The following is an 11,701-nucleotide window of genomic DNA, read 5'->3' as shown; positions in this document are numbered from 1 at the left end:
AATGTGTACCAAGTCCCTACTATGTGCCCACCACTTTACTCTTTCTAATGTCTGCTTTTGGTGTTGAGGAGCTCAAGGCCTTTCCCCATTATTGCCTTAATGCCCTCTTAAACAAGAAAAAACAAACTCCAGGAAAACACTTACAAGCTCACACACAAGGCTGAAGGTCATTTTTGTTTATACATGAGACTTCTTTTTCCTCATCTGTCTCGGGAGGTGCTGATGCTTTGGAGACAGCAGCTTGCTGCTTATTTCCTAGCAATGACATTTCCTGTCAGCAATAGAAATGTTGAATCAGTGCAGATTATATGAGAACTGACCTAGAGCTTTCCTCTCAATTCCAACCACATTATGTTGGTGTCTGCTTAAGGAAACTAATTGAGCTCTCTCTGTCTCTCTGTCTCTGTCTCTGTCTCTGTCTCTGTCTCTGTCTCTCCCTCTCTCTCTCTCCCTCTCCCTCTCTCTTTTTCTGTCTCTCTCTCTCTGTCTCCCTCTCTTTAACTCTCATTTTTGTCATTTTCCAACACAAAATATTTCCTTCTTCTATTGGTTAAGTATAAAAAAGACCTATTTTTTACAAATCTCTTTTTCATCATATTTTTTCATGTATGATTTTTTTCTATAGTCTGATATAATAATATCTAGGCCTTCCAAGTCATTTTTTTGTTGTTGTTATTTAATTAGCACTTTGATATTTGGATTAACAAATTAATAGAACATCCATGTATAGAGGAATTTCCAACTAGTGTGAGTAATAGAGCAAGACTGATAGTCAACAGATTAGATACATTCTGTATCTGCACTAGAATCCAGAAAGCAGTTTTATGATGCTTGATTATTGTTCTAAATCATTCTTGTAATTTATTTTCAAAATAGGAACCACTCCTTACAATTCTACCTTGAATGGAGGAGTTAAAAATGGATGGGCAGAAGTATGGCTGACTCTCTGCATACACAAGGTAAAATTTTGAAAATCAGGTAAGATTTAGAAAGTCAGAAGGGACAGGAAGAGAGAACATACTCAAGATATAGAATGAAAGGGTCAATCAAATAAGCAATCAAGGAACATTTATTAAGACCCTACTAAGTACCCAGCACTGTGATACCCATGGGGAACAGAAATAAACAGTCTCTGCCCTAGAGGAATATTCTCAAGGGAGTGGTAACACAGAAATAGTTTGATAACAATAAATATGCAGAGGAAATAGAAGGTAACTGTAGAAGATAACCTCTGACCTTCCTCTTCCCCCCAACCCCATATGGCAGACAATTCAATCTGGGTAACACATAAATTATCATGCAAAACATATTTCCATATTGTTCATTTTTGTAAGTAATCTTGTGACACAAAGTGCCAAAACATAAATCCAAGTAAACAATTGAAAAATTATATGTTCTCATCTGCATTCTGATTCCAACAGTTCTTTCTGTGGAGGTGAATAGATTCTTTGTTGTAAGTCCCTCAGAATTGTTCTGGATCATTGCATTGCTGTTAGTAGAAAAGTCTGTCACATTTTATCATTCCACAATATTTCAGTTACTGTTTATGATGTTGTTGTGGTTCTGCTTTTTCACTGTATCAGTTCATGAAGTTCTCTCCAGCTCTTTCTGAAATCTACTGTTCATCATTCTTAATAGCACAATAGTATTCCATCACCATTATGTACCACAATTTGTTCAGTCATTCCTAATCGAGGGACATCCCTTTACTTTCCAATTCTTTGCTACCACAAAAAGAGCAGCTATAAATATTTTTATACAAGCAGGTCCTTTCCCCTTCCCCCTTTTTAATGTCTCCAGGATACTGATCTGGTAATTCTATTACTGGACCAAAGTGTATGCAATCTTTGTTAGCCCTCTCAGAATAATTCCAAATTCCTCCAGAATGATTAGATCAATTCACAGCTCCACCAGCAAGGTATTAGTGCTCCTATTTTGCCACATCTCCTCCAACATTTATCATTTTCCTTTACTGTCATATTGGCCACTGAGAAAGTATTTTATAGAAGATGATATTTGAACAGATCCTTGAAAGAGGTACTTGATTGTAAGAGATATTTGGAAGCAAAGCATTCTGGAGCTGCATTTGTGTAATAAATATTATGGAATAGAGAATGGAGAGTTGTCTTTGGAGTAAGAAAGGTGAAAGTTCAAGCTGTGCCTCTGACATATTCTGAGTGACCTTTGAAAACGGATTTAGGATTAACAGTTAGGTAGCACAGTAGATAGAGATCCAGACCTGGAGTTAGGGGGAGCTGGGTTCAAATTTGATCTCAAAACTCTGACTATGTAAAACTGGGCAAGTAACAACCCTCATTGCTTAATGCTTACTTCTTTCTTAGAATTGAAGAGGAGAAGGAAGGAAAGAAGGAAAGAAGGAAGGTAGGAAGGAAAGAAGGAAGAAAGGATTGAAGGAAGAAAGGAAAGAATTAACTTAACCTATATGTGTATTCAGGCAACTATCTACTGTATTGGAGGCTCTTTTACTGGGTTGTTTAAGGTAACTGCAAATGCTGGGCAAACACACTGAGAACTAAGGTAATAGGAAAGACAGAATTCTTTCCTCTCCTCTCCCCCTCCAATTCTGTTATCTTTTCAGTTGGATTCAAGCAGGTATTCAGAATTGGTAAGTTGACTGAAGCTTTTAACAGACAAATCGCTCTATAATCCTGGAAACAGTAATTTATTTTAAGGAAGGAAGGGTAAAGGAATTTAGATGGGAAGGAGGGAGTTTAGGATTTCACTAATGTATTATATATTCAATGCTAAGTAAGTATGATTGAATAGTCTTTAGGGGATATTGATAGTATCTTGAAATCTTCAGAATTGTAACCTAAATCTTCCAAGGAAAAGCCAATACCGAAACAGGTAGAGAAAATTCTCTCTGGAATCTTCTTCCTCAGATCCAAGAAAAGAAAAAGAAGTGACTCCAACAGTTTCTGAGGCAACTTATTCAAACTGCCTCTCCTAGGCCACATTCTTCTCTGGAATTTTCCTTGATGGACAGATCTTCAAGTTTTCATTCATTTCATCTGCTTTGCAAGTTTTTCTGTAACAATAATTCCTTACAAACTTCCTCTTTTGCACAGAATACAACTTGTATTCTGTATCAACAGTACTTAACTCTTAATTATATCTTGAAGAATTCCTAGCTTCCTAAGCCTTAACCCATACTATTTCTTATATCCCAATGACTATAATTCGTTCTAAGTTTCTATGAACAACTGTTACTAATATTATTATGTAACTTACATTAATAATGCTATACATCTGTCCCTAAATCATCTAAGATTTTGAACAAATTTCCTAATTTTTCCCTATTTCTGTTAGTAATTAGGATACTAATAAATTACCCTAATCTCATTAGTCTGTTAGTCCATTAGTATATACAAATGTACATAATCTTTATCTATACAGATTTTTACGTATGTACAGTTATAATACAATATTATATGTGATTTTTGTGTAAAATCATGCAGATAAGAAAATTCTCTTTGTTTGAATTTTCCTCAGAAACTCACAAGTATATCAGTATGGATTTTGTGTATATGTATTACTATGAAATGCCTTGTATACTTACCTAGTCCATGAGATTCCTATCCACGTTGTGCTTATGTGTAGTTGTATGTGTGTGTACCTATATGTGAAGTTAACATGACCATAAGTTCAAAATTTCAAAGTCTTTCCATGTCTTTGGTGTTGATTGTAGAAACATACATGTCTTGGGTTTTTCCTTTGTGCAGCATACACATATTGTCTGTCATCTCACCTTGATCGAAGTCTCATGTTCTTAAATATACAGGAGCATACAGGAACATGCATGTGTGTAAGCTTTTCATATGCATGTATGTAAGATTGATTTCTGTTTCCTTGTGCATGGAAGTAAGTTTATGTTCTTCATGTATGCCTATCAGTGTTTATGAGCTGATTCTTCATGCATGGAAGTATGCTTTTCCATACAATAATCTTGATATGTGGGTATATGTAATATGTTGTGTTGTATACATTTTCAGGATGTATGTTATGATTTTGAAATATGATATTATCTTATATTCTTTGACATTTGATATCACAAGGGGGTTCCTTTCTATAGATTGCTTCTCTAAAATGTTCATATTAAGAGATTCTTTTGACTTTTAAAATTTGTTTTGAAGATACTCTTTTGCTTTTAGCCTATGGGTTGTCTGTGTTCTTATTGGTATAGATAAAATGATACATGATATAATGTATTTTATAGAGTAATGTCTTCTTAGTCAAGTAACTTTGTTTCATTTTCATTGCTGTTGCAAGCAGAGATCATTTTTCATTGGAGCTATGTCTGTATGGGACTATTTCATCTTTGCTTTTGCAGTCCTTTTTTCTGTTGTAACTTGTACTCTCATATCTTTCCTTCATGTTATTATAGGCAATGCTTTCATGTGTGCTCTTTTTGTTTTCTCATTCATAGCTTTACATTTATAGGGATTGTTGTTAAATATTGCTAGGGCTATTGTTGTTGATATTTTATTCTTCTTCATTGCTGGTCATGTCATGAGTATAATGTAGTTTTACATGTGAAGCATGAAACCATGGATCCTTGCCTTCTATCTTTATAGATGTAAGAGTTTCCATGATGACATTGAAAGAACCTGTCCATTTTGATTCTGTATGAGATTCTCTATTAAAATTCTTGACATATACTTTATCTCCTGGTTTTATCTTATGCAATGAATAATGCAACAGTATTCTTTGTACTAATAATTCTAGATTTCTTAATTTTTCCAGTCTGTTTTGTATTTCCCTTAGATATTCATGAAGTACACATTCCCCTTTTAACATTGATGGATATGGTGGTTGACAATATAACATTTCAAATGTCGATAGATGCAAGTCACTTCTGGGTCTTGTTTTTATTTGAAACAAAGCAAGAGGCATAACATATGTCCATTTCAAGTGTGTTTCTGAACAGAGTTTTCCTATTTGTGTTTTTAATACTTTGTTCATTCTTTCCACTTGACCTGAACTTTGAGGTCTATTAATATTGTAATAACTGCATTTTATACCCAGATTTTTATATATTTCTTGAAGGATTTGGGAAGTGAAATGTGACCCCCCCATCTGAGTCTATGATATCATGAATGCCAAGCCTAGAGATAATTTCTTTCAGTAGAAATCTCACTACTCTGGCTGTATCATTTTTATTACCTGGATATATTTCAAACCATCTTGTCAGTCTATCCACAATAACAAATGCATACTTGTATCTCTTGTCTTTGGGCATGCTAATGTAGTCTATCTGAATACACTGGAAAGCTTAGCAGTCTGACTCCAAATGCTATGTTCTTGAAATGTCCTTGAATGCATTTCCTACATATTTCACATGCCTGACAAGTTCTAATGGAATTTGTTGTTGTTCCGGGTGCCATCCAAAAATGTTGTACTGTATCCAAAATACCCCGTACCCCATAATGTCCTTTTGAATATATTACAGTACATAGGTGTTGATATAACTTCCTAGGAAGAATTGGTTTGCCCCCTTAAGCCACCCAGACTCCTTTGATTAATTAAGCATCGAGTTGCTCTTTCCATGACTGAACTTCATCTCCATAGTAAGCTTCAGTAAGATCATGTTTGCCCACTGGAGAGAAATTCAGCACACAATAGGGGCCAAATCTTGCAGCATATTTTGCTGCATCTGCTTTTTCATTCCCCAGGGATATCCTGTCTTTTCCATGGGTCTGTGCCTTGCATTGGATTTAAGTCACCTCTTTTGGAAGTTCTACAGCTTTTATAAGATGATCTACTAATTTGCCACATGCAATTGGTTTTCCAGCTGATGTTCTGTACCATCTATTCTTCCAAATAAATCCAGGTGAATGAATGGTTGTAAAAAGATAAGAGGAATCCATGTATATATTTATTCTCTTGCATTCTGCCATCACTAGGGCTTTGAGCAGAGCTTTTAACTCAGTACCCTGGGCACTAACATGACTTGGTAATGATGCATACCAAAGCATTTTGTCATTATTAACTACAGCAACCCCTGTGACTCTGCATCCTCTATGAAAGGATCCATCCAGTGTATAACTCCATATCAGGATCATTAAGAGGTATGTCTTTAAAATATTCTCTGGGTTTATGCATTATTTCCACAACTTGATTGCAGTCATGCAGTGGCTCTCCACCTAATGGCAAATATGGAATTAGAGTAATTGGGTTTAATGGTGCACATCTGTGAATGGTGATGTTGTCATTTCCTAGCAAAATGACTTCATACTGAGATACTCTTGCATCTGTAAGAGTGCATATTCTGCGATCTTAGTAGCTTTTCTATTTTCTGTGTAGAATACACATGTAACTTGCATCCCAGTACAATATCAAATGTGATATTGAGAGCAGTTGCAATAATGCTTCTCAGGCAATGTACCATTCCTTGTGCAATGGGATCAAGGAAAGGACTGTAAAATGCAATAGCCCTTAAGTTCAGCCCCAAAATTTATGCTAACATTCCAGAAGCAATGCCCTTAGCTTCATGTACATACAAGTGGAAATCCTTTTTGTAATCATGTATTCCTAATGCTGGTGCTGTTAAAATGGCTTCTTTCAATGTTGACAAAGCATACAGATGTTCTTTGTTTAATTTCAAAGGTACTTTAACTTCTTTCTTTGTCAAGTCACTTAAATACTTGGAAATATGAGAATACCCTATCATATACTGTCTCAAGAAGGCAACAACCCCTAGAAATGCCATGAGTTCTTTCTTGGTACTAGGAATGCCTAGCTTCTGTATATCTGCTATCCTTTTACTTGAGATTTTCCTGGTGTGCCCCTCCAGGATGAATTTGAGACAGTGGACTTTTGGGAGTACCCACTGTATTACTACTGTATATACTGTTTATTATTTTAAGGAAAGGCTCGTCTATTCCTATTCTAAATGTTTTCAGTAGGAATGACTGTTGTATTTTGTCATAGGCTTTTTCTGCATCTATTGTGATAGTCATGTGATTTTTGTCTGTTTCTTGTTAATATGGTCAATTATGTGGATGGTTTTCCTAATATTGTATGAATCCTACCTGGTCATAGTGAATAAACATCATGGTCAATTGCTGGAGTCTTTTTGCTAGTATCCTATTTAAGATTTTTGCATCTATATTCATTAAGGAGATTGGTCTATAGTTTTCCTTCTCTGTTTTTGACCTGCCTGCTTTTGGGATCAGTACTATATTTGTGTCAAAAAAGGAACTTGGTAGAACTCCTTCTTTGCTTATTCTGTCAAATAGTTTGTATAATATTGGGATAAGTTGTTCTTTGAATATTTGATAGAATTCATTTGTGAATCCATCTGGACCTGGGGATTTTTCCTTAGGGAGTTCTTTGATGGACTGTTCAATTTCTTTTTCTGATATGTGGTTGTTTAGGTAGTCTATTTCTTACTCTGTTAGTCTAGGAAATTTATATTCTTGTAAATATTCATCCATGTGACCTAAATTGGCAAATTTATTGCCATAAAGTTGGGCATAGTAGTTTTTAATGATTGCCGTAATTTCCCCTTTATTAGAGGTGAGATTTCCTTTTTCATCTTAGATACTATCAATTTGTTTTTATTCTTTCCTTTTTTTAAAAATTAGATTGACCAGAACTTTGCCTATTTTATTTGTTCTTTCAAAGTACCACCTTCTAGTCTTATTTATTAAGTCAACAGTTCCTTAACTTTCAACTTTATTAATCTCTTCTTTGATTTTCAGGATCTCTAATTTAGTCTTCATCTGAGGATTTTAAAATTGTTCACTTTCCAGTTTTTTAATTTGCATGCCCAATTCATTGACCTTTGCCCTCTCAAATTTGTTAATATATGAACTCAAGCATATGAATTTCCCCCTGAGTACTGCTTTGGCTGCAAACCATAGATTTTGAAAGGATGTCTCATCATTGTTGTTTTCTTCAATGAAGTTTTTAATTGTTTCTCTGATTTGTCCTTTAACTAACTGATTTTGGAGAATCACATTGTGTAATTTCCAATTAATTCTTGATTTGCCTCTCAATGTACACTTACTAATTATTATTTCCATTGCATTGTGATCTGAGAAGGTTGCATTTATTATATCTGCTCTTTTTGCACTTGTTTGCAATGTTTTTATGCCCTAATATATGGTCAATCAATTTTTATGAATGTATCATGTGCTGCTGAAAAGGTGTATTCTTTTCTGTTCCTATTTATTTTTCTCCACATATCTACTAACTCTAATTTTTCTAAGATTTCATTCACTTCTCTTACCTCTTTCTTATTTATTTTTTGGTTTGATTTATCTAGTTCAGATAGAAGAATGTTCAGGACTTACACTAGTATAGTTTTTCTATCTATTTCATCCTTGAGCTTCACTAGTTTCTCCTTTAGAAATTTGAATGCTGTGCCATTTGGTGCATAAATGTTGAGTACTGATATTTCCTCATTGTCTATACTGCCTTTTATAAGAATGTAATTACCTTCCCTATCTCTTTTAACTACATCTATTTTTACTTTGGCTTTGTCAGATAGCATGACTGTGACTCCTGCCTTCTTTTTATCAGTTGATGCCAAATATATTGTACTCCAACCACTTACTTTGACCCAATGTGTATCTACCTTCCTCATGTGTGTTTCTTGTAGACAACATATGGTAGGGTTTTGGATTTTAATTCACTCTGCTATTTGCTTGCATTTTATGGGTGAGTTAATTCCATTCACATTCAGAGTTATGATTACCAGCTGTGTATTTCCCAGCATTTTGATTTCTACTCCTAGTCCTGCTTTTTCTTCTTTCACTATTCCTTATACACTAATGTTTTGTTTTTATTCAGTACCTCTAATTCCCACCCTTATTTTACTTCCCTTTCTACCCCTTCCCTTCTTCCCTCCTTTTTTCTATACAGTCTTTTTAAACTACCCCCCACCTCCTCCCTCCCTTGTATTGATTCCCTCCCTACCAGTCCATTTGTTACCCTTCTACTTCCATATAGGGCACAAATCTATTCCCTGCACCAATGGATTGGATTGTTCTTCCCTCTTTGAGTCAATTTAATGAACGTAAGAGTTGAGTATTACCTATCTCCAACCTCTTTTGTGATATTGAAATCACTTTAAAAAGACTGACATATTAATTTAAGATTGCAAGGAATTCACTTATGTAATTCCTAAATGAAACAATCAAGTCAGCTGCCAAATTTTTTATGGTGTTTTAATTACAAACAGGAGGAAGAAAGTGAGAGAGAGAGAGAGAGAGAGAGAGAGAGAGAGAGAGAGAGAGAGAGAGAGAGAGAGAGAGAGAGAGAGAGAGAGAGAGAAGGATAATGGAGAGAAGGAAAGAAGTTTAAATACCCTCTCTGGCTCAGGCTGAGCCAAAGCAGGCTTTAAGGCCCTAGATAGCCAAGGCTATTTTCAACCTGTCTTATTTGATTTTTGAATTCCTTTTTCACTTCTTACAGAGCTTGAGACCAATTCAGATTTAAAAAAAATTTTTTTGTCATGTGGTTTCTTGGATCTCACCATTTCCTGTTGATTTTGGTCTTTGTTCTTTGTCTCCACAGAAATTTTTGAGGATTAAATGTTTATTTTGCTATTTGCTCATTTTCCCAGTCTTTTTCTTACCTAAGGACTAGGAATTCTAAAAGCTGCCTGCTGAATCTGTCATCTCTGCTCCAGGCTTGCTGGGATTGGCAGTCTGAGCTATTTTTCCCTGGAGCTAGATCTGTAATCCAGCAGGGCAGAGCTGAAAGGGTTCAGTGGTATGGACTTCTGAGTTACATTGAAGGGTTGGTGCCAGGCTCTCGAACTTCAAGGGGTCGATCTGAGGTGCTCTGCTGGTGTAGCTCCCATCCTGGGACCTCAAGGTTAGCCTATGCCCAACTTTACAACCTAGCACAATAGCTAGGGATGAAGGGAGTCTGCCAGCAATCCTCTCTGGGCGGTTTTGCTTTTAGTTCCCCATTAACCTGTGAAAATCAACTCACTCTAATTGCCTTTCAAATTGTCTTCAGTGGGAGTGCCCCCTCATATTTTCTCACTGTTAGTTTTTGGGTCCTATCATTTTGAGGATGTTTTTAAAGATGGGTTTGAAAATATTGTCAGGTCATTTTCTTTACCAGTTCTATATATCCTTTAATGGTATGTTGGTTGCTACTTCTCAGAAAAAAAAATATGTATTTATATTCACTTTTTTATATTGTCATTTAATAATATTCTTATTATATTCATTTTTATATTGTCATTTAAGGGTAACTACACTAGAATGATCACAAACTCAAGAGTCAGAGGACATACATCCACACTCCATTTCTGATACTGCCTATCGAACCAGAAATAATATATTTGACCACTGTTGACTGTTAAGGGTAAAATTTAGGGTTGAGACTGAATATATCATTTTGTGATTGTCAGGGATTTAAATTCTAAATCCCAATTACATACTCAAGTCAGAATGGGATTTTATGGTGGTTTATTTACAATAGAAGGAAGAAATTAAGAAGGAGAAAGAGGGAAAAGGGTAAAGATCTACTCCAGCCTGGCCTGAGCCAGGGGGAATTCAGAGCCTCTCAGGCAAGGGGCATTCCCAGAAGATTAAATCTAACTCAGTTTCCAGCTAGGAGGCCTCCTCTAAGAGGAGGGGCCTCCTTAAAGGCTGTAGCCTTCAGAAGGGTAAAGGGAAAGGGGAGTTAGTCTCATCACTCACTACATGGCCATTCAGGGAAGCTGTCTCACCTAGACCACACTTCAGAGCTCCTCCAAGTCCAATTCTACTGCCCAAGTCCACAAAAGTTGCAAAAGCCACCAAAGTCACAAAAGTTCCAAAAGCTGCCCTCTCACAAGAAGTGATCAAAATATAAAAGCAGGCCCTTACATCACTTCCTGCATCTCACATGTACCAATGGTGGTTTAAACTTGGCTTAGGACAGACCAGGGTGTCTGTCAGTTGTTTTTGATTTTTCACTTACTAGCACATGCAGGTCACAGACCATCCTCCCCTACAGTTAATCCTTAAATGGGGGTGTATACATTCTTGGTTTATAGAATTCTAAAGACTAAGCAGGGTAGAATAATCTAAAATTCACACAACCCAACCACAGTGGCTCAAATTATAAAATAAAGCAATTGGACTGATGGCATCACATGATACTTCTTGTTCTGTAACTGTAAAAATCGGATCAACTCCACCCTACTTATTCTTTAGATTTTTAGCCACCAGGAATGTATACTGCCCCACCCCCCTCCACTTAAGGATTATATGTGGAGGGGAAAAGATCTATGACCCACATGTGCTACAAGTGACAAATCAGAAACAACTGACTTCCCCCTGGGCAACCCAAAGCTATGTTTAAGCTACCATTGGTACATGTAAAGGTGGAAGGAAGGCACAGAAAGTGACACAAAAAACTTCCTTTAACATTGGTGGCCACTTCCTATGGTTTCTTTGCCTTTGACCTTGGCCTTGGAGGAGCTCTGGCTTGAGATCTCAGACTGTTTCTCTTTGGACTGACACGTGGTGAGTGAAGGGCTGACTCCTTTTCCTTGGCTTTTCTTGAGGCACTAGCCTGGGACTCCCTTTCCTTGGCTTTCTGGAGACACTAGCCTCTAGAGAGGCCCCTCATCTTGGAGGAGGCCTCCTGTCAGGGAAGCCTTGTTAAATTAATCCTTTGCCCACCCCCACCCCCCTCTGGGGACTCTGAATCCCTGCCTGGTTCAGACCAG

The sequence above is a fragment of the Monodelphis domestica genome, chromosome 3, assembly GCF_027887165.1.
Source record: "Monodelphis domestica isolate mMonDom1 chromosome 3, mMonDom1.pri, whole genome shotgun sequence".
Taxonomy (NCBI): Eukaryota; Metazoa; Chordata; class Mammalia; order Didelphimorphia; family Didelphidae; genus Monodelphis; species Monodelphis domestica.
The sequence above is the reverse complement of the archived record's forward strand: the minus strand, read 5'-3'. Positions refer to the sequence as shown.